General features: G+C 38.3%; 1 long non-coding RNA gene across 3 annotated transcripts; it reads right to left on the bottom strand.

Moving 5' to 3' along the window:
* Positions 1–5,845: 5,845 nt before the first annotated feature.
* Positions 5,846–22,364, bottom strand: LOC122432518. 3 transcript variants are annotated; one of them, XR_006266855.1, is made up of 6 exons: positions 22,241–22,364; positions 19,148–19,290; positions 17,986–18,091; positions 8,931–9,093; positions 6,822–6,957; positions 5,846–6,081 (listed from the first exon to the last, which is right to left on the bottom strand). It is a non-coding gene; the product is annotated as an uncharacterized LOC122432518 (long non-coding RNA). The 3 variants fall into 3 exon arrangements; XR_006266853.1 differs by lacking the exon at positions 8,931–9,093; XR_006266854.1 differs by lacking the exon at positions 8,931–9,093 and having other exon boundaries at positions 5,846–6,051.
* Between the last annotated feature and the right edge of the window lie 528 nt (positions 22,365–22,892).

The following is a 22,892-nucleotide window of genomic DNA, read 5'->3' as shown; positions in this document are numbered from 1 at the left end:
GGAATACCTTTAACCTCAAATGCCCTCTAGATCTAGGCTTATATCCATTTGAAATCTACAATAAATGCCTCTTAGGCGTGTCAGCTAGCTAGATTGCCTGGTGTGTTGTTTGACCTTCCCAGACATGTTCCTAGCATGGTGATTCACCTTTGACTGCTCCCTCTTTTCTCTCACATCCACTCATCAGCCTGTCTTGATGCTTTTTTCCGTATAGATCTTTAAAAAAGTTTTTTTTATTGGAGTATAGTTGATTTACAGTGTTGTGTTAGTTTCGGGTCTATAGCAAAGAGAACCAGTTATACATAGACATCTATCCATTTCTTAGACTCTTTCTCCAGATAGGCCATTACAGGGTATTGAGTAGGGTTCCCTGTGCTATACAGTGGGTCCTTTTTAGTTATCTGTTTTATATACAATAGTGTGTATATGTCAGTCCCAATCTTCCAGTTTACCCCTCCCCCATCCTTATCCCTGGGAAACTGTAAGTTTGTCTTCTACATCTGTGACTCTGTTTCTGCTTTGTTGTTGTTCCCAGTTGCTAAATCATGTCTGACTCTCTGTGATCCCATGGACTGCAGTATGCCAAGCTTCCCTGTCCTTCACTATCTCCCAGAGTTTGCTCAAACTCATGGCCATTGAGCCAGTGATGCTATCCAACCATCTCATCCTCTGTCACCCACTTTTCCTCTTGCTCTCAATCTATCCCAGCATTACGGTCTTTTCCAGTGAGTTGGCGCTTCGCATCAGGTGGCCAAAGAATTGGAGCTTCAGCTTCAGCATCAGTCCTTCCAGTGAATATTCAGGGTTGATTTCCTTTAGGATTGACTGGTTTGCTCTCCTTACTGTCCAAAGGAGTCTTCTACTGTTCAAGAGTCTTCTTCAGCACCACAGTTCAAAAGCATCCATTCTTTGGTGCTCTGCCTTCTTTATGGTCCAACTCTCACATCCATGCATGTCTACTAGAAAGACCATAGCCTTGACTATACAGACTTTTGTTGGCAGTGATGTCTTTGCTTTTCAATACACTGTCTAGGTTTGTCATAGCCTTCCTGCCAAGTAGCAATCATCTAATTTCATGGCAGCATCACCATCTTTAGTGATTTTAGAACCCAAGAAAGGGAAATCTGACACTGCTTCTACCTTTTTCCCATCTATTTGCCATGAAGTGATGGGTCTGGATGCCATGATCTTAGTTTTTTTTAACATTGAGTTTTAAGCTGGCTTTTTTCACTCTCCTCTTTCACCCTCATTAAGAGGCTGTTTATTTCCTCTTCACTTTCTGCCATTAGAGTTTTATCATCTGCATATTTGAGGTTGTTGATATTTCTCCTAGCCATCTTGATTCTAGCTTGTGATTTTATCTAGCCTAGAATCTCACGATATACTCTGCATATAAGTTAAAGAAGCAGGGGGACAAAATACAGCCTTGATGTACCCCTTTCCCGATTTGGAACCAGTCCGTTGTTCCATGTCTGGTTCTAACTGTTGCTTCTTGACCTGCATACCGGTTTCTCAGGAGGCAGGTAGGTGGTCTGGTATTCTCATTTCTTGAAGAATTTTCCATAGTTTGTTGTGATCCACATAGTCAAAGACTTTCACATAGGCAATGAAGCAGAATTAGATGTTTTTCTGGAATTCCCTTGATTTTCTATGATCCAGCTAATGCTGGTAATTTGATCTCTGGTTTCTCTGTCTTTTCTGAATCCAGATTGTACATCTGGAAGTTTTCGGTTCACATACTGCTGAAGCCTAGCTTCAAGGATTCTGAGCATTATCTTGCTAGCATGTGAAATGAATGCAATTATGTGGTCATTTGAACATTCTTTGGCACTGTTCTTCTTTGGGATTGGAATGAAAACTGAGCACATTATGCATAATGTTTGTAACCATTTTTTCACTTAATAATATATCATGTACATATTAACAGTTGCTTTGTAAATAAATTTATTTGTACCATTTTTTAAAGAGTCTGCCCATAAGCAATATCATCTGATATTTGTCTCTGTGTCTGACTGCCTTCACTCAGTATGACACTCTCTAGGTCTAGCTACTTTCCTCCACCTCTCCTCTCATCACCCTGATCCAAACCACAGTTATGTTTTGCCTGGATTATTCATACACTTCTCTCTTGTTGTCCACGTTTACCACGTTTACCCTTTTTAACCTTCTCAACCATGAAGGCACAAAAATAATTTTTTTAAATGTAAATCCTACCTTAGGAGCAATACCCTTCCCACTGAAGTCTTTCAGTGGCTTTCTGTGACTGGGAGAGCCCTGCATGGCCCTGCTTTCCTTTCTAGTCACCCCGTTTCCCCGGCCACTGAACTCTGTTCCACCCATACACCACACTTTGCAATCTTAGGACCTTCATAGTTTCTATTGTCTTTTCATATGACTGTATCTTCCTCATCCACTGTCTCAGTTGAACCCTAAGCTCTATAAAAGGCTCTCCACATCATCTGAAATGTAATCTTAAAAAAAAAAATAATTTTACTTATTTATGGCGAAGGAAATGGCAACCCACTCCAGTGTTCTTGCCTGGAGAATCCCATGGACAGAGGACCCTGGCGGGTTACAGTCCATGGGGTCGCAAGAGTCAGACACGACTTAGCAACTAAACCACCACCACCGCCATTTATGGCTGTGCTGGGTTTGTATTATGCACGGGCTTTTCTGCAGTTGCAACAAGTGGGGCTACTCTAGTTGCGGTGCTTGGGCTTCTCATTGTGGTCGCTTCTCTTGCTGTGGGGCACAGGCTCTATGGCATGCAGGCTTCGGTAGTTGCAGCAGATGGGCTCAGTAGTTCGGCTTACAGGTTCTAGGGTGTAGGCTCAGTAGTTGCACCACACAGGCTCAGCTGCTCCTCGGTATGTGGGATCTTCTCAGACCAGGGATCGAACCCTTATCTCCTGCCTTGGCAGGCAGATTCTTATCCCCTGAGCCACCACGGAAGCTATCCAAATCATCTTAAAGTAAGTCCTTTAGTGTGTGTGTTTTTTTCCCTGTATTTTTAAAGACATGATTATTATAAAATAAGGACCCAGAAACACCATTGTGTTCTTTGTAGCTCTTTTCACAGTCTGGATTTTATTTTATTTATGTGATTACTTGCTTGTCTTCCCCATGAGTGTGTGAATCAAGAGTGAGGATCTGTTCAAATTGGATTCCTAATACTAAACACACTGCCTGTCATATAGATGATAAGCCAGAAATATTCTGGAGTGAATTAATAAATGCATGGAAGAATGAAATTTGAAATTTGAACTAAAATATCAACAGTACTAAAATCACAAATCTCCTTGTAGAAATTATTTTCTTCGTGCTTAGTATGTAAGTGTAATGGTGGAACTTTCAACAGCCACAGTCCTGGGATGGAGTTCTTCTCAAAGTCATAGTCTGGAAAAATAAAGGGAGTAAAATATTTCCATGGGAAAAAAAATAGACCATGTGTAACAAGGTTGCCACAAATTTCTGGCTGTTTCAGAAGGAATTGGCAGTCTCCAGTTGAAGCCAAGCCAAGGATAGTAAATAGGGTGTGGTGATATATCTCGGAAATTGTGTACATTGGCAGAGTTGGAGGAAGGCAGTTTTTCATCTGCTGCTTCTACTGTATTTGGGCTCAAGATAGTATCATTAGTCTTTTTCTTCCTTTCAAGAATAACACAATTTACAAGAAAACTTGTTTTTTATTTCTAAAAATAAGCTCTAATTTTATAATCTTCACAATTTAATAAGGTGTGAATTAATAGTCCCTTAAAATGATGTCATAATTTGGACATTTATTAAACACACCAGTTTAATATTTAAATTTACCACAAAATCACTGTTACAATTAAAACACCCAGGCTTAGCTTACCCTGGCATTGTAAAAGAGGACAAACTAGTGAGATGTATTTTTAATATTAAATAAGTGACTAATCTTTGGTAGCTCATTTTGGAGACAAGTCTAGGTTTTTTCTTAAAGGGAGGAATTTTATTCTCACCTCTGACATTATTCCTTTTCACTAGCATTTCATTTCCAAAACTTCATCTTGACCCTACTGATTGGACTATGACAGATGCAAGAATCAAATCTGTATTTTGTTAAATAACTGAGATTTTTGGTTCAGTGTCTTTATAAAACTTAGCCTTTCCTAACTAATACATGTATAAAACCCCAATTTTCTACTATTGGTTAAAAGTTGTGGCCACCTGTTGTTTTAACTATATGATTATGTTAGGTACAGGCATACCTTATTTTATTGTACTTTGCTTTATTGTGCTTCAAAGATACTGCTTTTTTCCCCCCCTGCAAATTGAAGATTTATGATAACCTTGCATCAGGCAGTCTAAGTGTGCAATTTTTCGAACAACATTTTCTCACTTCATGTCTGTCAAATTTTGATTATTCTTGAGTACTTCAAACTTTAAATTTTCATTGTATTTGTTATTATGATCTGTGATTGGTGATCTTTGATGTTACTGTGTTACAGTTTGATGAAGGCTGAGATGATGGTAGCATTTTTTGGCAATGAAGTATTTTTATTTTTTAACTTTTTATTTTATATGGAGTGTAGCCGATTAGCAATGTTGTGATAGTTTCAGGTGAACAACAAAGGGACTCAGCCATACATCTACATGTATCCATTCTCCCCCAAACTCACCTCCCATCCAGGATGGCAGGTAACAAAGTTCCCTGTGCTATACAGTGGGTCCTTGTTGGTTATCCATTTAAAACGTAGCAGTGTGTACAATTCCATCCCAAACTCCCTACCTATCCCTTCCCCTCATCTTTACCCCTACTAGCAACCATATTTTCATTCTCTTAAGTCTGTGAGTCTGTTTCTATTTTGCAAACAAGTTCATTTGTATCTCTTCTTTTTAGAGTCTGCATACAGGATGTCATACGATATTTCTCCTTCTCTGTCTGACTTAAGCAAAGTGAGTATATTTAAGCTTGTACTTGTTCTTTTTAAGGCATAATGCTATTGCATACTTAATAGACTACAGTATAGTGTAAACATAACTTTTATATGCACTGGGAAACCAAAACATGTGTGTGACTCACTTTATTTTGATATTCATTTTAGTTTGGTGATCTGGAACTTAACCCACAATATCTCTGAGGTACACCTGTACTATCCTGTGCATGTTATATAAATTTTATTTAAATAGATAAGAATATTTATTTAAGTACTTTTCGTATTTTCCAGTTTTTGGTATCATTTTATTATTAACTGCTTTATTTGAGGGAATACACTTTTTGAAGTCAGGCCAACATAGGTTTAAATTCTGGTTCTGTCGTCACCTCTGGCTTTGTTGAGATGCAGGGAATTAAAATGCCTTTCTGAGGCTTTGTCTCTGCTTCTGCACAAAGGACCTGTTAATGCCCAACATACTTGGTTCTGGTAAGAATTAACTGAATATTCTATGTAGTACCCTTAGCATATTAAGGACCTGACACTCAATAAAGTGTTAAAGTGTTAAAAATATTCCCTGTGGCTCAGATGGTAAAGAATCTGCCTGCAATGGGAGAGACCCAGGTTTGATCCCTGGGTTGGGAAGGATCCCCTGGAGAAGGGACTGGCAACCCACTCCAGTACTCTTGCCTGGAGAATCCCATGAGCAGAGGAGCCTGGCGGACTACAGTCCATGGGGTTGCAAAGAGTCGGACATGACTAAGTGACTACGCTTTAAAAAAAAAACACGTGATAGCGTATAGATGTAAAGCAATACCTATACTTCTTTACTTAGAATATCTATCAATCATCATGAGAAGAAAATGAATAAGCAAAAAATGTGCCAGAAAGCTTTTTCTTTTAACTTATGTTTTATTGGCAGTTCTGGGTCTTCGTTACTGCTTGGGCTTTTCTCCAGTTGGGGTGAGCAGGGGCTGCCCTAGGTGCGGTGTGAGCTTCTCATTGCGGTGGCGTCTCTTGTTGTGGAGCACAGGCTCTAGAACACAGCCTCAGTAGTTGTGGTGCACACACGCTTAGCCGTTCTTTAGCATGGAGGATCTTCGTGGGTCAGGAATGGAACCCATGTCTCCTGCATTGGCAGGCAGATTCTTATCTGCCAGGCCACCAGGGAAGCCCCAGAAGGCTTTTATTAAAACATACTTTGATCAGTTTATAAGTAGAGTCTGTTGTATCAAAAGAGCTTATCAGACCAATTAACATGAAAATGCTAATATGTCAGTAAGCTTTACAATATTAAGATTGTGCTATATAGTCTACCCTGATGCTGGGAAAGATTGAAGGTGGTAGGAGAAAGGGACAACAGAGGCTGAGAGGGTTGGATGGTATCACCGACTCAGTGGACATGAGTTTACTCAAGCTCCGGGAGTTGACAGGGAAGCCTGGCGCGCTGCAGTCCACAGCGTTGCAACGAGTCGGACGCGACTGAGCAACTGAACTCAATTGATACAGTCTACTTGTGAAAGTATCAGAACCAGCAATAAAATAATAGTCAAGGGCATCCTTTTGATTTTAGGGAGAATTCCCTTATTTACAATTATATAGCTTAAAGAGGAATTCCAATATCTAATGACAAATGAGAGGACAAACCAGGAAATTCACAGTCAAACTACAAGAATGAGATAGTTAAATGTCAACATTTAGGAAAAAATATTTTCCACTATTATTTGCAAATCATTGATACAATTTTTGTGTTTCAGTTCAGTTTTTAGTGATTAAAGCAATCAAATTATTTTAAAAATCCTGTAAACATTTTTAAAATATTATAAAATCTCATGACATAAAAATCAAACATTCTTCTATAGTAATTATTCATATTTTAAATGCATGCAGAGCACTGAATATTTGCTTTTAAGTGTAGAATACCTTTTAAGACACTGGAGAAGCATGCTGTTGCACGTATTTTATTTTATCCAATTAGTCCAGAGCATTCATCTTATACCTCTTCATTGACTTCTTCTTTGAGAAACTTATCTGATGGGTGCTGAAGTTTTCCTTTCATCTTAAAAAAAAAGTACATGTAGATTTTAAAATTAAATGTTAATATTATCATTAGTTCTATAGTAATCAGAGATCAAAAGTAACCCCTCTTTCTTTTTCTCTCTCTCCTCTTCCTTCTTTCTCTTCTCTTGATACAGTTAAAATCATCTTGAGGGTATCTTATTAAATACCCTCTTATATATGTACCCAGTTAGATACTCACAATATGATTTTATTTATAAACAAGAATAATTTTGTTTCTCATTAAGTTCTCACTAGGTACTTTAGGAATTCTGAATCCGAAAAATAGTTATCCTGATCATTATTTATACTCTTGGACTAGACCTAAAAGTCCCCATTTTATCACAGTGGAAGGAGGCAAGGAGGGGGACAAGGAGCCTTTAAACAGCAGCAGAAACAGAAGCAGATCCATAAATCAGCATTTTAGCAGGAGGTGACCCTCAACTCGTCCATAATGACTCTGAACAGCCACTCTAAGACTCAAGGGAAGGCGCAGGGAGGGATTTAGGAATTATGGTATGGATAGTACAAGTTCTTCCATCTAGTGACAGAATCTCAAAGGAGCTCATATCAACTCCTATCTCTGTACCTCCTTATGGGACATTCTAGACACTGCCTGAAAAATTCTTCCCAAAACAGTACTATTTATTTAAAAAGTAGACACTTTATGCAGTCACCTTATGCCCCAAACCCCTACAAATGAAATTTCCATTGACAGTTTTTCCAGGTGGTGTGGTGGATTCATGTGTATTACATAATCACTCAGAACTGTTTTTTTTGTTTGTTTTTTTTTTTTTACTTTTAATTATTGATGCATCTAAAACAAAGTTAGCAACTACATGGTAAGTCAGTTTCAGATTTTTTATAAGAAATTCTGGGAGATACACATTGCTTATACAGATTAAAAAGGCATCAAAATAAGTAACACCAAAACGAAGTCTATTTCAGAATGTTTTTCACCGCAGTGGCTCTTCTAGTACAAATAAGAGATATTTAACAGTCTCTTCACTAAAAGAATTCAAGATTTTTGATTTGTGCTTAGCAATGAAAAGGGTTTCCCTGGTAGCTCAGCTGGTAAAGAATCCGCCTGCAATGCAGGAGACCCTAGTTCAATTCCTGGGTTGGGAAGATCCGTTGGAGCAGGGATAGGCTACCCACTCCAATATTCTTGGGTTTCCCTTGTGACTCAGCTGGTAAAGAATCTGCCTACGATGCAAGAGACCTGGATTCGATCCCTGGGTTGGGAAGATCCCCTGGAGAAGGGAAAGGCTACCCACTCCAGTATTCTGGCCTGGAGAATTCCATGGACTGTATAGTCCATGGGGTTGCAAAGAGTCAGACACAACTGAGAGACTTTCACTAGCAATGAAAAGCTTCTCAGAAACCTTTATTACCAAAAATATAAGACCAACTGAAAAATATTTTTTGAAAAAATCTTTAAATGCTTTTTAACCACCTATCCCAAAGCCACTGAGCTTGATTTTAATGACTTGAATGGATGAGAGATTATGTATATCATATAAGTTTCTTGGTTCATTTGGATTGCTATGGCAAAAATGCCATAGACAGTTTCTCACAGTTCTGCAAGCTGGTAAGTGCAGGATGAAAACACTGATGAATTTGGTATCTAGTGAGGACCCTTCCCAGATGGTGGATGGCCATCTTCATGCTGTAACCTCACATGGTGGAAAGGTGGTGGAGCTCTTGTTTTTATTTTTCTTATAAGGGCACTAATCCCATTTATGGAGACTCTACCCTCATGACCTCACCACCTCCCAAAGCCCCCACCTCCTAATACCATAACCTCGGGGGGTTAGGATTTCAACATGTACATTTCTGATAGACAAACATTCAGTACATTGTAGCAAGGTTGTAGATTGGGTGAGATACGGAATTTTAAATTTACCCTGAATGAGATATAGGGGAATCTGAATGTATCGAAATTGGAATAAACCATAAAAGAAGCAGACTCACAAAAAAAATTTGTTTCTAACAACATGAGGTTTTAGGAGACTCAGAGGTTTCTCTCCTTCTAGCCCATAGGAATTGCGTGACGTCACTTTGCACCTAGCACAAATCCTGCATCTGTGAACCATCACCACCACCGCAACTTCCTTCTGGGGAGATGGCTGCAGACCTAAAAGAAGGAAGCAAGGCACACGCTCAGGGCATAAGTGTGGAGCACATATTAGCACAGTGTGTTTAAGGAGCTGGGAGGGTTTATCATTCATTCATTCAGCAGGGACTTATGAAGGTCTTATGTGTGCCACACTGATGCTGGATGCTGGGTATAATGCTGAACCAATTGGACACGGGCTCTGTACGCAAGAAAGTACTGTGTGTGTGCTCTAGTGGGGAAGAAAGATACATTGATAATCACATGGTAGATCTGAAAAACTCCAGATATGAATAATGGTATGACAAAAAGATAAAGGTACTCTAAGAGTATGTATCAGGGAGACTGATCTAGCCAGAGTGGTCAGACCTTGGAAGGAAAGAGAGCTCAGCTGAGAGCTAAAGAATGAGCAGGAACTCAGTATGTGAGAGGAGAGTTGTACCTTCCAGACAGATAAACCCGGGGGTTGTGTGCAGACCCGGGGGCAAGTCTTGGTCAAAAGGAGTCTGGATAGCTAGAGCGAGGAAGGAGAGCACGTGCGGTCTGGGATGTAGCTGTGGTGGTAAATCTGTGGATCATGCTTAGATCTGTTTTATCCCACTGTCAGTACAGATCCATGAAAGCATTTTAATGGGGGAGTGGGCAGGGTCAAATGTTTTCATTCAGAAATTATCACACTGGATACTGAATAGAGATTGCCTAGAAGCTTTGATAAACATGAACTACCAAATGCTGATACACAGATAGATATATACATATATTTCAAATTATATAGATATATATATATATATCAATGTTTAGTAGAAAATGGATTTCCTAGTCATTACATGTTGCTTTTCAAATTATATATTTCAAATTCAACTTCTTTGGCCAGAAGAATCAGATTTTACGTCTTGATAGATATACCCACATACCTAAAACTCTGATGGTTTATTCAGTTTTGTTTTTTTTTTAGTGACTAAATATGACCCAAGATTTTTATTCATGATATTTAAGAATAAAAGATCCCAGAAAGTATACGTGTACATACCATTATCAAAAGTGACAATCATTATTTTAACTTTCAGATTTAAGGTTTTGATGAAACCAAATATAAAATCTATATGAGCAAAATTAGTCTTTTAAGGATAAATTCAAGAAAGACCAATCGGTCTAATACCTTGAACTTGCCTCTAATACCCAGGCCTTGTCCTGCCCCAAGGCCTTGGAAGATGCTATTCATTCTTCCTAGGAGAGACATATCAACAGTATAATATTTGCTGAATGAATGAATGAGTCAAGGATGTCCCTGGTGGTCCAGTAGCTAAGACTCCATGCTCCCAGTGCAGGGGGCCTGGGTTCAATCCATGGTCAGGGAACTAGATCCCACATGCTGTCACTAAGACTTCACATGCTGTAGCTAAAGATCCCACATGCCACATCTAAAACCCAGCACAGCCAAATAAATAGACATTTTTTTAAAAAAATGAATGAGTCAGGATCTTCTTAAGAATATAAACTATACTAAGTATTCACTTCCCCAAAGTAGCTATAATACATGGTATCAGTGTATAGATTTGAATTCCTAGTGCAGTGATTCTCAGTTGGGAGCATCTTCCCCAAAAGGGGACATTTTGCAGTGTCTGAAGATATTTTTGGTCATTGTAACTGATGGTGTGCCATCAGCATCCGTCGGGCAGAGGCCAGGGATGCTGATAAACATCCCATAAGGCACAGGACAGGACCCACAACAAACAACTTCTGGTCCCAAATGTCAGCAGTTCTGGGGTTGAAAAACCTTGCTTTAAACTAATACATTTGCATTAGGAGAAGTCAGTTTTAGTCACTCTGCTGGGTCTTTGAGTCTGTCACATGACATAAAAGCCTATTTAAGTAATACTAGGAAAGTGAATCCTCTTGATTAAAGACTACTGTCATATCCTCAGGGATTATTTCCATCAGAGTCAATGCCCCTAGTCCACAACTTAGGAACCAAGATTCCCCTGTTGGTGAGTATATTCCTTACTTCCGCACAATGCTAAGATGACCCCTGCCTTTCCATTTGTTTTTCCAATGGTAGAATGACCAGTGATCTCCAAAGCTGAAGGCATATCTCTGGACCAAAGTGAGACCCTCTTCCTCCTCTACCACTTGACTAAACTCCTTTTTCATGATGGCTAGGATTCGGCCAGTTACATAGTTCATTCTACTGAAGTTCACCATTAATTTCAAGAGGATTGGGAGTATATTGCCTCTTTGTGAAAATCAAGAATCTGTGGAATTTTCAATACATGCACACGCGCACACACACATATTAACACACCTTTTATACAAAACTACAAGACTACGAGGCCTTGCTATATAAAATATCCAGATATCCATTTTATGAGACTAATATACATCTGAAAGATGCTTTGATTCCTTTAAAAAAAAAAAGAAAAACTGTAAGTGAAGTGGTCATATTTACCCAGGAAATGACCTGAGTGGAAGGTGAAGTATTTGTTACCTGATTTGGGTCATTTAGAAAATACTTAGAAAAGTATGAAAATATGCTTCCTTAGATTATTTTTTAATTACCTTCTCTCCCATAAATATTTGTAACTCTCTGCAGACATGCAGTCAGGCTAATATTGACATTTCCCATAAGTGGTCCCACACTTTCCTTTTCAGGCTGTAGGAGGTCAGTGAGTACTTTCTGACCTAGTGAATTTTCTAAGGCCATACATCCTACCTTAGAAGAACACTTTGATTTAGTACTTCAGGTAACAGCCATGCACTAGATGTTTTATGTTTTAGAGAACGGAAATGTCTAAATTATTATGTTCCAACTTTAGTAAGATAAAAAGAATTTCCTTTCTAGTGAAAAACATGTTTCTGCATAAAATAATTGACTCTCATGGAAATTACCATTCAAAGACCTAGGAAGCAGAGAATCAGTCATAAGACTGGAATTGTTAAAAAGAGGCTGTTGAAAGGACAATTGATTTATAATGCTTGGACTCGAGGTGGAAGTTTATGGACAGGACCCTTTCTGTCATGTATTTTCACAGTGATGGGGCATTTGCAGACTAGCCAAGTGTTACTGAGTTGAAGAATCTGACTGACCTGACATTCCAGGGAATTCTGATGTGGGGGCACTGGGTAGCCTGGCGTTGACATCTTTAGGACCTCTTGTCCAGCTCTCCCGGAAGCAAAAGCAAATTTGGAAACTGTTAGTTCGTTTCCCTTGGTTTAGGAATATCTGCATTGGAAGCTGGGATCTCAGACGTGTACTGGCCTGGAGGACTTGCAGCAGGACAGCTTGGCTCCAAGGCTCAGGGAGAGGGTGCGGGCCCATTTGGGGCCATGCCACTCTTCAGCTACACCCACGGAGCTTCCAGGGTCAAGAATTCTCCAGGGAAGTGCTGAAGCAGTTACATACTTTACATTTTACAGGTATGCATTCCAGTGTTTCCAATAGCAGAGCTCCCTTTATTTTTTTAAACTTTTACAGTGGAGTATAGCTGACTAACGGTGTCGTGATAGTTTCAGGTGGTCAGTGAAGGGACTCAGCCACACACACACATGTATCCAAACTCCCCTCCCACCCAGGCTGCCACATAACATTGAGCAGAGTTCGCTGTGCTATGCAGTAGGCCCTTGTTGGTTATCCATTTTAAATAGAGCCGTGTGTACATGTCCATCCCAAACTCCCTATCTCTTCTTCCCTGATGACCATAAGTTCATTCTCTAAGTCTGCGAGTCCATTTATGTTTTGGAAATAAGTTCATTTGAGTTATTTTTTTTTTAAACTCTGTATATCAGGGATATCATATGATTTTCTCCTTCAGAGCTCCCTTTAAAGCTACTGATTTCCCCAAATTAAATATTTATCCCTTTGAACTTGAATCCTAGAAGCAGGCTATTTGAATTCTAATGCAAAGGCTTTAAGAGAATGGAGCTACTGTACTTTTTATTATAACTTCTGGGGCTTTATAGTTATACATATTCTTTAAATATGGCATCATCAACTCAATGGACATGAGTTTGAGCAAACTCTGGGAGATACTGAAGAACAGGGAAGCCTGGCATCCTGCAGTCTATGGGGTTGCAAAGAGTCGGACATGACAGAGACTGAACAACAAATATTCTTTAAAATTAAAAACTATTGTATCATGACAGTTTTAAAATATACAGAAAAACAGAAAGAATACCACAAAGATTTGTATACTTTACCATCCAGATTCAACACCTGTAAACATTTTGCCTTTTCTGTTAATCTAGATATAGGTTGTATTTGTGCTGTTTTAGTCACTAAGTCATGTCCAACTCTCTTGCAACCCCAGGGACTGTAGCCCACCAGGCTCCTTGGTCCATGGGCATTCTCCAAACAAGAATGCTGCCATGGGTTGCCATTTCCTTCTCCAGATCATCTTCCCAAACCAGGGATGGAACCTGCATCTCCTGCATTGCAGGCATATTCTTTTCCACTGAGCCACCTGGGAAGCCCAATCTAGATATATACTCTCTATATAATTTATACCTGCATCATTGCTTATACTTATCTTTTTGACTATAACACTTAATTTGTATATATCATGATTCTTTCCTCCAAATTCTTTAGTGTGAGAAGAAATGCTCTCCATATGATCACAGTAGCATGATTATACCTAACATCAACAATAGTTCCCTAATAAAATCAGATACCCAGTCTATTGGTCTACATTCCAATTCTCCCATATACCTGTTCATGAGGATTCGATCATAAGGCACTCAATACATTTGTTGTGTCTCTAAGTCTTTCTAAGTTGTTTTTACCACTTTTTATTTCTGCCCCTGCTACTAACTTCTTTAAGATATCAGACCAGATGTCCTATAGAATGTTTTACATTCTGCATTTGTCTGGGTGTGTTTTCATCACATAATTTATATTTCTCTATCACCTATATTTTCTATAAGCTGAAATTTAAAACTAACGTCATGATTAGATACAAGTTAAACACTTTTGTGAAAAATAGTTCATGGAAAAATCAGTATTTCTTGTTGCATTTAATTTACAGAATGTCTGTGTTGTTCACAAGTAAGTAGTGCCTCTGGATTAATTCCATTAGTCAGATCTTTCACCACAAAGGTATGTTTTCTCTTTTTCAATTAACAAATAATCTGTGGGGAGATACTTAACATTATGTGAATATTTTGTTTACCAACATTTCACCAAAAACGTTTACAGCCATTGAAGTTTCTTCCCTTAGCTGTTTGACTGAGATTAGCAGTGATTTTCTTATTTTTTTTTTACATATATTATTATCATATAAATAAGTAAAAAAAAAATTTTTATCAACTAGGGCCCCTTTTTTAAAATCCTTGAATCTATAGTTCCTGTTGAAAAAACAAGATATTATATCTTGTTCTCATCTCTTTTTTGGACTGTGCTGGATCGTCGTTGTTTCGAGGGCTTTTCTCTAGTTGCGGTTAGCAGGGGCTACTCTCTCAGTCACAGTGTGCAGGCTTTGAGGTATGTTCTTCTTTTGTTGTGGAGCACGGGCTCTGGAGCATTCAGACTTCAGTAGCTGTGGCCCCCGGGCTCCAGAGCACAGGCTCAGTAGTAGCGCTTAGGGGCTCAGTTGCTCCATGGCATGTAGGAGCTCCATGGGCCAGGATCAAACATGGTCTCCTGAACTGTTCTCATCTTTTAATTACCAGTTTTCAAAAGTAAGGAATTGGTATGTTAGTCATCTCCAGAGGTGATCAATGAGTTTGTTTGATTTATAGTCTCTTTCCTTATTCTTACTGTTAACTCAATGATATATATTTATGCAATGGATTCCAATGAATTATAGTTATTATTTTTATTGGTGTTTGAACTCTCCCAGTTTGGATCAGGAGGAGTCACTCTAGGCTGGCAACTTGTGTCCTTTTAACACAATCTGTTCATCCTTGAATACTTTCCTTCTGAGAATATGGAGGGCACTCAACGGTGTTAGAGGTTTGGCAGTCACCATTCCCTTCCACTTCTTTTCTTCTTCCTTTAGAATCAGCCATTTCCTAAGTGTCTCTGATTCCTTCAGTGTGAATAATAATTAGAAAATGAAAACTGGGTGTGAGGAGTACTGATTTCCACAAGGAATATTATTGTTTCTGAATGTTTTTGGATGGAGCGAGCCTGAAAATATATCTGGTAAGATTATATTTGATATTTTCAACTTTTTAACATTACATGGTTTTAACTTTTAAAAAATGTGTATGCATATATCTCTTTTTCTATATTATTGCAACTCTTGGATCTTAAACAATACAATAATTACTATGAAGACAAAGAAACTGAGATAATTTTAAGATTCCTCAGCATTTTTAACCTTAGACTATATCTCTAAGAGCAAACAGAATATGCAGCATGTTCTAAAATCATTCTGATGTGAATACTTGTATTTCAAAAAGCTTCTCAGTGCTACGTATTTTTCATTCGTCCTGTAAAAACCATCTTTTTATACTTCTTTTCTCTTGTTTTAGTGCAGCCCTTTTAGTAGCTTCCAGTTAACCTCTAGTTTGAAATCTGATTGAATTTGGTTCTTCTCACCTTTTTCCCTCTATTTCTATCATCTCTCTCATTACCTGTAAACCAAGAGTCCTCCCTCCAACAAAAGAAAACTTTTGTTCTCTGACACTCCAATCCGGATGCCAGTTCCTTTGATTACTTCCTCACTTTCAGAACTAATCCATCATCTTCCTCTAAAATTAACAGGGTCTTCTCCAGTAATACCACCAATTATATAGTTTGAAAGACACTTGATCATACTTTTATGCTGTTTAGTAATAGTTCTACAGTGGAGAAAATGGGAGGAATTTGGCTAAAATTATCCCAGTTGAGTGTCTAGTTTGATCAGACCCCCGAAATACTTCCTGGCCTCTGTTTCTTTCTGCCCAGCACTCTGCTCTTTTTTGCAGTCTTCGGGCATTGTGGGAAATAATTTCATGATGCATTTTTGCGCATTAGAAGATCTGCAGTGTTTTTCACCATGACTTTGGGTATTTCTTTCTGTAATAACTTTGACCCTGTCCCAATATTTATTGTTTACTTAATAAATGATCTATTTCTCACACAATGATTTAGGGGGAAATTTTATGAAGCAGAAATTTTGCAGTGCTCCACGTAAAGTTCTGCTATTTCCATAAACTCCACTAGTAGTCTGTCCTGATTCTTGTGACAAATCTACTTTTTACTTCATTCTAAGACTCAGTAACAAGATAAAATGATGTTAAAAATGATTTTAATTCACCTGAGAATGTAATTTACCTCAGACAATAAATAATATTAACTGAAAAGAAACTGAATTGCAATAAGTTTGCAAGGAAATGTAAGTATACAGAATTTATCTGTATGCAAAATCTTTAACCCTACTGGTTTTCAAATGGATATTGTTGTGTTTCATCCTATGCAATATTTCACTTCCTATGTGCATTTTAAGGGCATCTAATTTTAAAGAAAGCAAACAGAATACCGTGGAGAAGAACATATAGAAATGTTTAGTGCTGGGTGTTATGAAGCTCTTAACACTGACCTTGAAGATTTGTTACTAATGAAAATGATCAGCATTATTTGTAGGTTCACATTAGTAATACTGAAATCTAAGAGCAAGTTGTGAAGCTCAGACTCACAGATTCTTTTTAAAATCTGAAATTCAGTTTTTCTTTGGGATAAATATTAACTGTAGACAGAGGAACCCTATGGAGGAGACTGAAGATCACAGAGAGAACTAGACATTAACAGTGTAGTAAAGCAAAAGAGAAGAAATGAATTAAATTCACAAAATACTATCATCATGTTCCTCAGCTACTGAAGAACAGAAGCAGTAATGCTTCCAGCCAGAGACATCTTAAATGAGAGCATGTGGGTACGTGACAGCTGCTGCAGTCAGATAAGAAAAGCATCGTGAAACAGCAGAGAAGTCATTTTCCTGCAACTTATTTATAGTCGCCGGGGCTATAAAGGTACCGGGAGAAGGGGGGTGGAAAAATCAATCCCAGCCTGTGAGAGAAAAAACTCAGTACCGATTTTGTAAACATTATACATTGAAACAGTGATACCGTTATTCCCCTACATTTCCCACTGTTCTTAGATATAAATCGGCCTAGTGAAGAATTCTCATTGATGCCAAGATGCATTTCTTGGTAGTTGTCAAATGTTGTGAGACAGCTGTAAAGCTGTTAAGAGTAATTCAATTTTAGCAGATTCTAATGACGTTTGTGTTGACAGAGTAATATTCATGGCATGTAGCCGGACGGAGCCTCATGGAGATCTAATAACCTTCTGGCCTAATGTGAATGCCTATTATATCTCCCTAAAGAAGCAAGGAGAGTTATTTGAAACAACGTACAGAAACACACTGTCCTCTGTTTCTGAAATTTCCACTGGGCAACCAGCCCGGATATCAGTCCAGTTACAGAGTACTGCACACTTTAAATAGGAAAAACAAAATCTAACTATAGACCAGCAAGTTGTTGGAGCATCTTTAAACTCTTTTATCTCCCCAAGAATTCTGAGTACAGTTACAAGAGCAAGAGAAGGGGGAGAAAGAGAAACATTTTTTTTCCCTTCCATGAAGGAAAGCCTATGAAATCATAGGGAAAAAATGTTCTGACAAAATACAGTGTATAATCTTTCCAAAATACCCTGGATGGCCCTTTACCCTGAGTGCTTCAACTGTGAAAATAATATGACTTAAAAATTGTAAAATGCATCTTTTAAGAATTCAGCTTTTAAAGCAGATTAGTTACAACACTGTGGCTCTTATTCCCACAGCATCCCTGAGGGGCTTAGCTTAACTTTCTCACGGAAAAAGCAATGCTGTGTATTACAACTCCTAGAAAGAACTTGGCCTGCTCTTGAAATAGCTACGTAGTATTCCCCAAATAAGAATTTTACGACTCTGGGAATCCCAGGGTCACACATCTCACCCCCAGGGTCTGTAGTCCCACGCCAGCTTGCTGCTTCTCCTTTGAGGGAAGTCGGTGACTTGATGCTGCCCTGAATGCCACTCTTTGTCCGAGGTGACCCAGAGGCCTTGTGAATTGGATAGAACGAAGCGGTGTTTGCAGAGGTCAGCAGGAGTGGAAAGAACAGAGAAGAAAATGAAAGTGAAAGTCAAAAGAAAACCCATCTATTCTGGAGCGTGCAAAATCAAATATAGAAAAACTAGGAAAACTTAACTTCTCTATACAGCTATTGCTGTGAACCAAAATGCATTTTCTGCTAATTCTTTTAAAGGGTCTGTTAAATCATCCAGCCTTAGAAGTCTTCCTTTATCATGTATTTTTCTCCCCATGATACACAGCTGGAGTGCTTGGAGTATAACTTAAGTGAAAATAAATTGAGTGAGACTCAGTCTCCCCTGCCTGAGGCATATACTGCATTCGCTCTGTTCACCTCGCACCTGGCACATACTGCCTCATTCCCTGACTTTATAGATTTGTCTGTGTCTGTCTTACTTCCCTTAATAAGGCATAAGATTCTTGAGCACAAGGACCCCGTCTTATTCAACCTGTCTCCTTCAAAGTGTGATAGATCCCGAAGGAGGACCTGCGGTGGTCAGGTAAGCTGCAGCCACCGTAGCACCGCCCGCAGAAAACAAAACCACGTCTCAGAGAGATGCCCGCGTCTTTCCTTCTCAGACACTGATGGCTGTTTCTACAGAAAGAGCTGGAATATCCTAACAGAAAGCTGGGTGGATGTGGCCTTAGTAATGGATTCCATTTTTAGAAAAAGCACGTTAAAATTTTTAATATACCTTTGCTCTTCTTTCCCAAAATAAATTGTATATTTAACCTCAGGGCTGCAGGGGGACAACCATAGTTATGCATGTTTAGAAGTACAGATAAATTTCTTCTGTAATAGGTCTAACATTTCTTCCACATCATTCACCTGGGAAGTAGAAGAAAAGGATATTTACACTTGTTCGTGAAGAATGCATTTCATTCTTCCAATACTTCTAGAGCAACTGCACTAACTGCATCTATTCCAGGTAAAGGCTTGGTCTTTTCAATTACAACTCACGCCACCCTCTCACAGGTATGTACATAGCATACATGTGGTTCACCTTATAGGTAAAAACAGTTTTACCTGTTTATGCATTTCTGTTCCACTTTGTTCTAGAAAGGAATTCTGGCAACTGAATAATTTCCAATAGAATGATTCATAGATTTTTCCATAAGTCTGTTGAATGGGCTCCCCAATATGTGATTTCTTTGGTGGAATGTGAAAGCCTAGAAAATAAAAAGCAAAGTTATTAGATGTAATTTTAAAAGGATTCAATTTGGAAAAAATATGTAATGAGAAGCAAAAATATTGAAAATAGTTAGAACTCAACTAGGGAATCCTAGATAGACATGAATATTGAAAAAAGAAAGTGATATCACATACGTCACTCTTTGTGTTGTCACAAAGCCAGGCCAAACAATAAGAAAAAAGTCTGTAAACAGTAATTTGGCCTGAGTCAGAGGAAAGTCTCCATCCTCCACAACAATTTTTCCAATTCTAATTTATCTAATTCTGTGAATATTGACAGATTTGTTTAAAGAAACACAATAATACAGGAAAGAAGCTAAAGAGAGCTTGCCAATAAGCAAAATATGTCAACTTCTGTGCCAAGTTATGCTGCCAATGCTCTTTAAAAGTAAGGCCCAGAATTACTATTAAGTGATAATTAAAAGGAAAACCATATGCTCAGGGCCAGCTTGGTTTACAGAGGGAGGGTAGATTTTGCCTTGTACTTCATACATTTATATATAAGTGATTTCTATTATATAGTGAACTAACCCAGGTTCACTATAAGCTTTAATTGATTTTTTTAAAAAGTCAATCTATGCTGATTAACTATTTCTCTTGCCACAAATTTAATCATTAATTCATCATGAGTCACTACATAACATTATAAAAACATTTTATTTGATTATTATAAATCCATATGTTCAAAGAAAATTAAATCTAGCAATTTTTCAGCAAACAAAACAAGAAAAACAATAGAGCCTTTAAAATGATCTCTCTAAAAAGGTGTAACCAGATTGGAATAATTGTAGACTTCTTTCCCTAGAGTTGATGTCAGTCTATACAACAAATTGTCTCAAACACTAGCTTTGGCTCATACAGTTATGATAAACCCAGAAGATAGTGGGGAAGTCACCATGTTAGCCCATTCTCTCTAGAAATATTTAACTTCTACAATACTTTGTCCACTTATGGATCAGTTCAGTCACTCAGTCATGTTTGACTCTTTCCAAACCCATAGACTTCAGCACGCCAGGCTTCCCTGTCCATTACCAGCTCCTGGAGCTTGCTCAAACTCATGTTCATTGAGTCGGTGATACCATCCAACCATCCCATCCTCTGTCGTCCCCTCTCCTCCTGCCTTCAATCTTTCCCAGCATCAGGGTCCTTTCAAATGAGTCAGTTCTTCACATCAGGTGGCCAAAGTATTGGAGTTTCAGCTCCAGCATCAGTCCTTCCAAAGAATATTCAGGGTTGATTTCCTTTAGGATTGACTGATGTGATCTCCTTGCCGTCCAAGGGATTCTCAAGAGTCTTCTTCAACACCACAGTGCAAAAGCATAAATTCTTTGGCAGTCATCTTTCTTTTATAAGCAATTTATATGCCATTTTGCCATATGCTGTTTTCATAGATGCACTTAAAAAATCTTTTTAAAAAAGTATCATGGTATTTTTTTTTTTAACGTGGACCATTTTTAAAGTCTTTATTGAATTTGTTACAATATTTCTTCTGTTTTATGCTTTGTTTTTTTGGCCATGAGGCATGTGGGATCTTAGCTCCCCAAACAGGGATCGAACCCACACCCCCTGCATTGGAAGATGGAGTCTTAACCACTGGACCACCAGGGAAGTCCCATTACCCTGATACTTTTGATCCTAAAGTTATTTGAACTATATTTCAAGGCCCAGTTCACTGTACCATGAGTCCAGCCCATAGGAGTAGACAGACTAAAGAGGCCCTAATTACTCTCCTTTAATTCTCCAAGCACGTTAGAGTAACTCCAGGGCCTAGTGTCACAAAGGAAGGTAAACTGTTACTTTCTGTTTCAGGTGGGTGTGTGAACACAACCCTGGAAAGCTCTCCATTATGCGGAAAGTTGCAAGGCTGTGATCTGGGTGTTCTGCAAACTCCCCACTTCTAAGATTTATATTTTGTTTTACAAATGAAAGTTTATTTTATTAAAGAAAAAAAAAAGAAGCAGTGCAGCTCTGCTTGGGCTTGTTAAAAGGCTGTGTGCATTCCACAGTGGCTACAGAGAATGAATGCAGAAATCAGAGCCCTGGGGTTATTTGCCTGAAAGGATCTGGAGAAATACAAAACTGCTTTCATGAAAGTCTTTCTAGAGATCAGACTGCTGTGATTAGGATGTGAAAATTGAGGGGTTTGCTTTCTAATATTTCCCTTTCTATGCTCCCTTCTGGGTCATGACAATTAATTGGCCTACTTGGGGCCAAGTGCAGCTAGCTCTGTGGTAATTGCTAAAAACAACCTATCGTGGAGTCAAAATAACTCCTTGGGAATTTCACTTTTCTGTCAATGAGAGACTCCAGGACAAATACTTAATCTGCATCTGATACATTCTTCCCAATTACCTTTACAGAATGACTGAAGGGTCCACATGTTAGCAGTGGCTTTTTTCAAAGTTTGTGCATTAAAAATATGCAGTCTGAGTTTGTATTATTAAACATTGGAGTGGCAAAATCTTTTTAGAGCTATAGTATTGAGTCTTGCTGACTTTCATCTAGTTTGCCCATGACTAAAGTGATCCGTGTGGATTAAGGCAATAATTCAATCTGAATGTTTGCTTTGTATTTTAAAAACAAATGAAATGTTGAACAGTTGTCAGGTGTTAGCTTGATCTTTATTGTAACTCTTTGCTAAGATTACGAGGATTACACTGAGCACTTGAGGTAAGATTTGAATAGTGACAAATACCAGGTTACTGTTATCTGGTTTCAGCATCAGTCAAAGAAGTATTAAATAATCAGATAATGTCTCTGAGCTCTCAAAACACAAAATCCCTTTATGCTAATCCACACATGCTACCAATCAGGAGGCAACCACAGGAACTACACAGAAAACAGTATATGTGTTTCTATTCACAGATCGTGTATTCAGTATAAATTAGGAATTAAGATACTCTGTTCTGATTCATCCACATGTCTTACCTTTAGGCAAGAAAAAATACCCATGGGTTGCAGGCTCTCCCCTGGCCTCCAAAACTCACTGTGATATCTCCATTCTTGCTTCCAGTGATTCCATCCTGTTTTTCACCTATCTTTAAACCCAACTAAAAAAATGAAAATATAGTTATTAGTGTCATGATATTTTGAGTCTAAATTATACCTTCAAAATAATTTTATCTGATCCATTCACTTTATAGATAAGAAAACTGAAGCTTATAGAATTATACTTCATTTTTAGTAGAAATCAAAACTTCTGATCCACAGCTCACTTATATTTTCATTACATCAAATTAGTTTTGGAAATTTATTGTCTGTCTGCTCGCTAAATCATTATCTTTGAAGAGGAAGACACTTCAAATTTTTTAACAAAGCTCTAGAACATTGCTTTTCATTTTCATTTGATGATATGGGGTCTTTATGCACATTTGCAGGCTTCGCTGGTGGCTCAGATGGTAAAGAACCTGCCATCCCTGGGTCCAGAAGATTCCCTGGAGAAGGAAATCTGAGAAGCAAGGATTCTAAGTCTACCAAGAAGCCAACATGTTTAATATACAGTTGACCCTTGGACAGCATGTGTTTGAACTGTGCAGGTCCACTTATATTACAGATTTTTTTCAATAAGTATATTGGAAAA

The sequence above is a fragment of the Cervus canadensis genome, chromosome 31, assembly GCF_019320065.1.
Source record: "Cervus canadensis isolate Bull #8, Minnesota chromosome 31, ASM1932006v1, whole genome shotgun sequence".
Taxonomy (NCBI): domain Eukaryota; kingdom Metazoa; phylum Chordata; class Mammalia; order Artiodactyla; family Cervidae; genus Cervus; species Cervus canadensis.
This window is presented reverse-complemented; position numbering and strand designations above follow the sequence as displayed.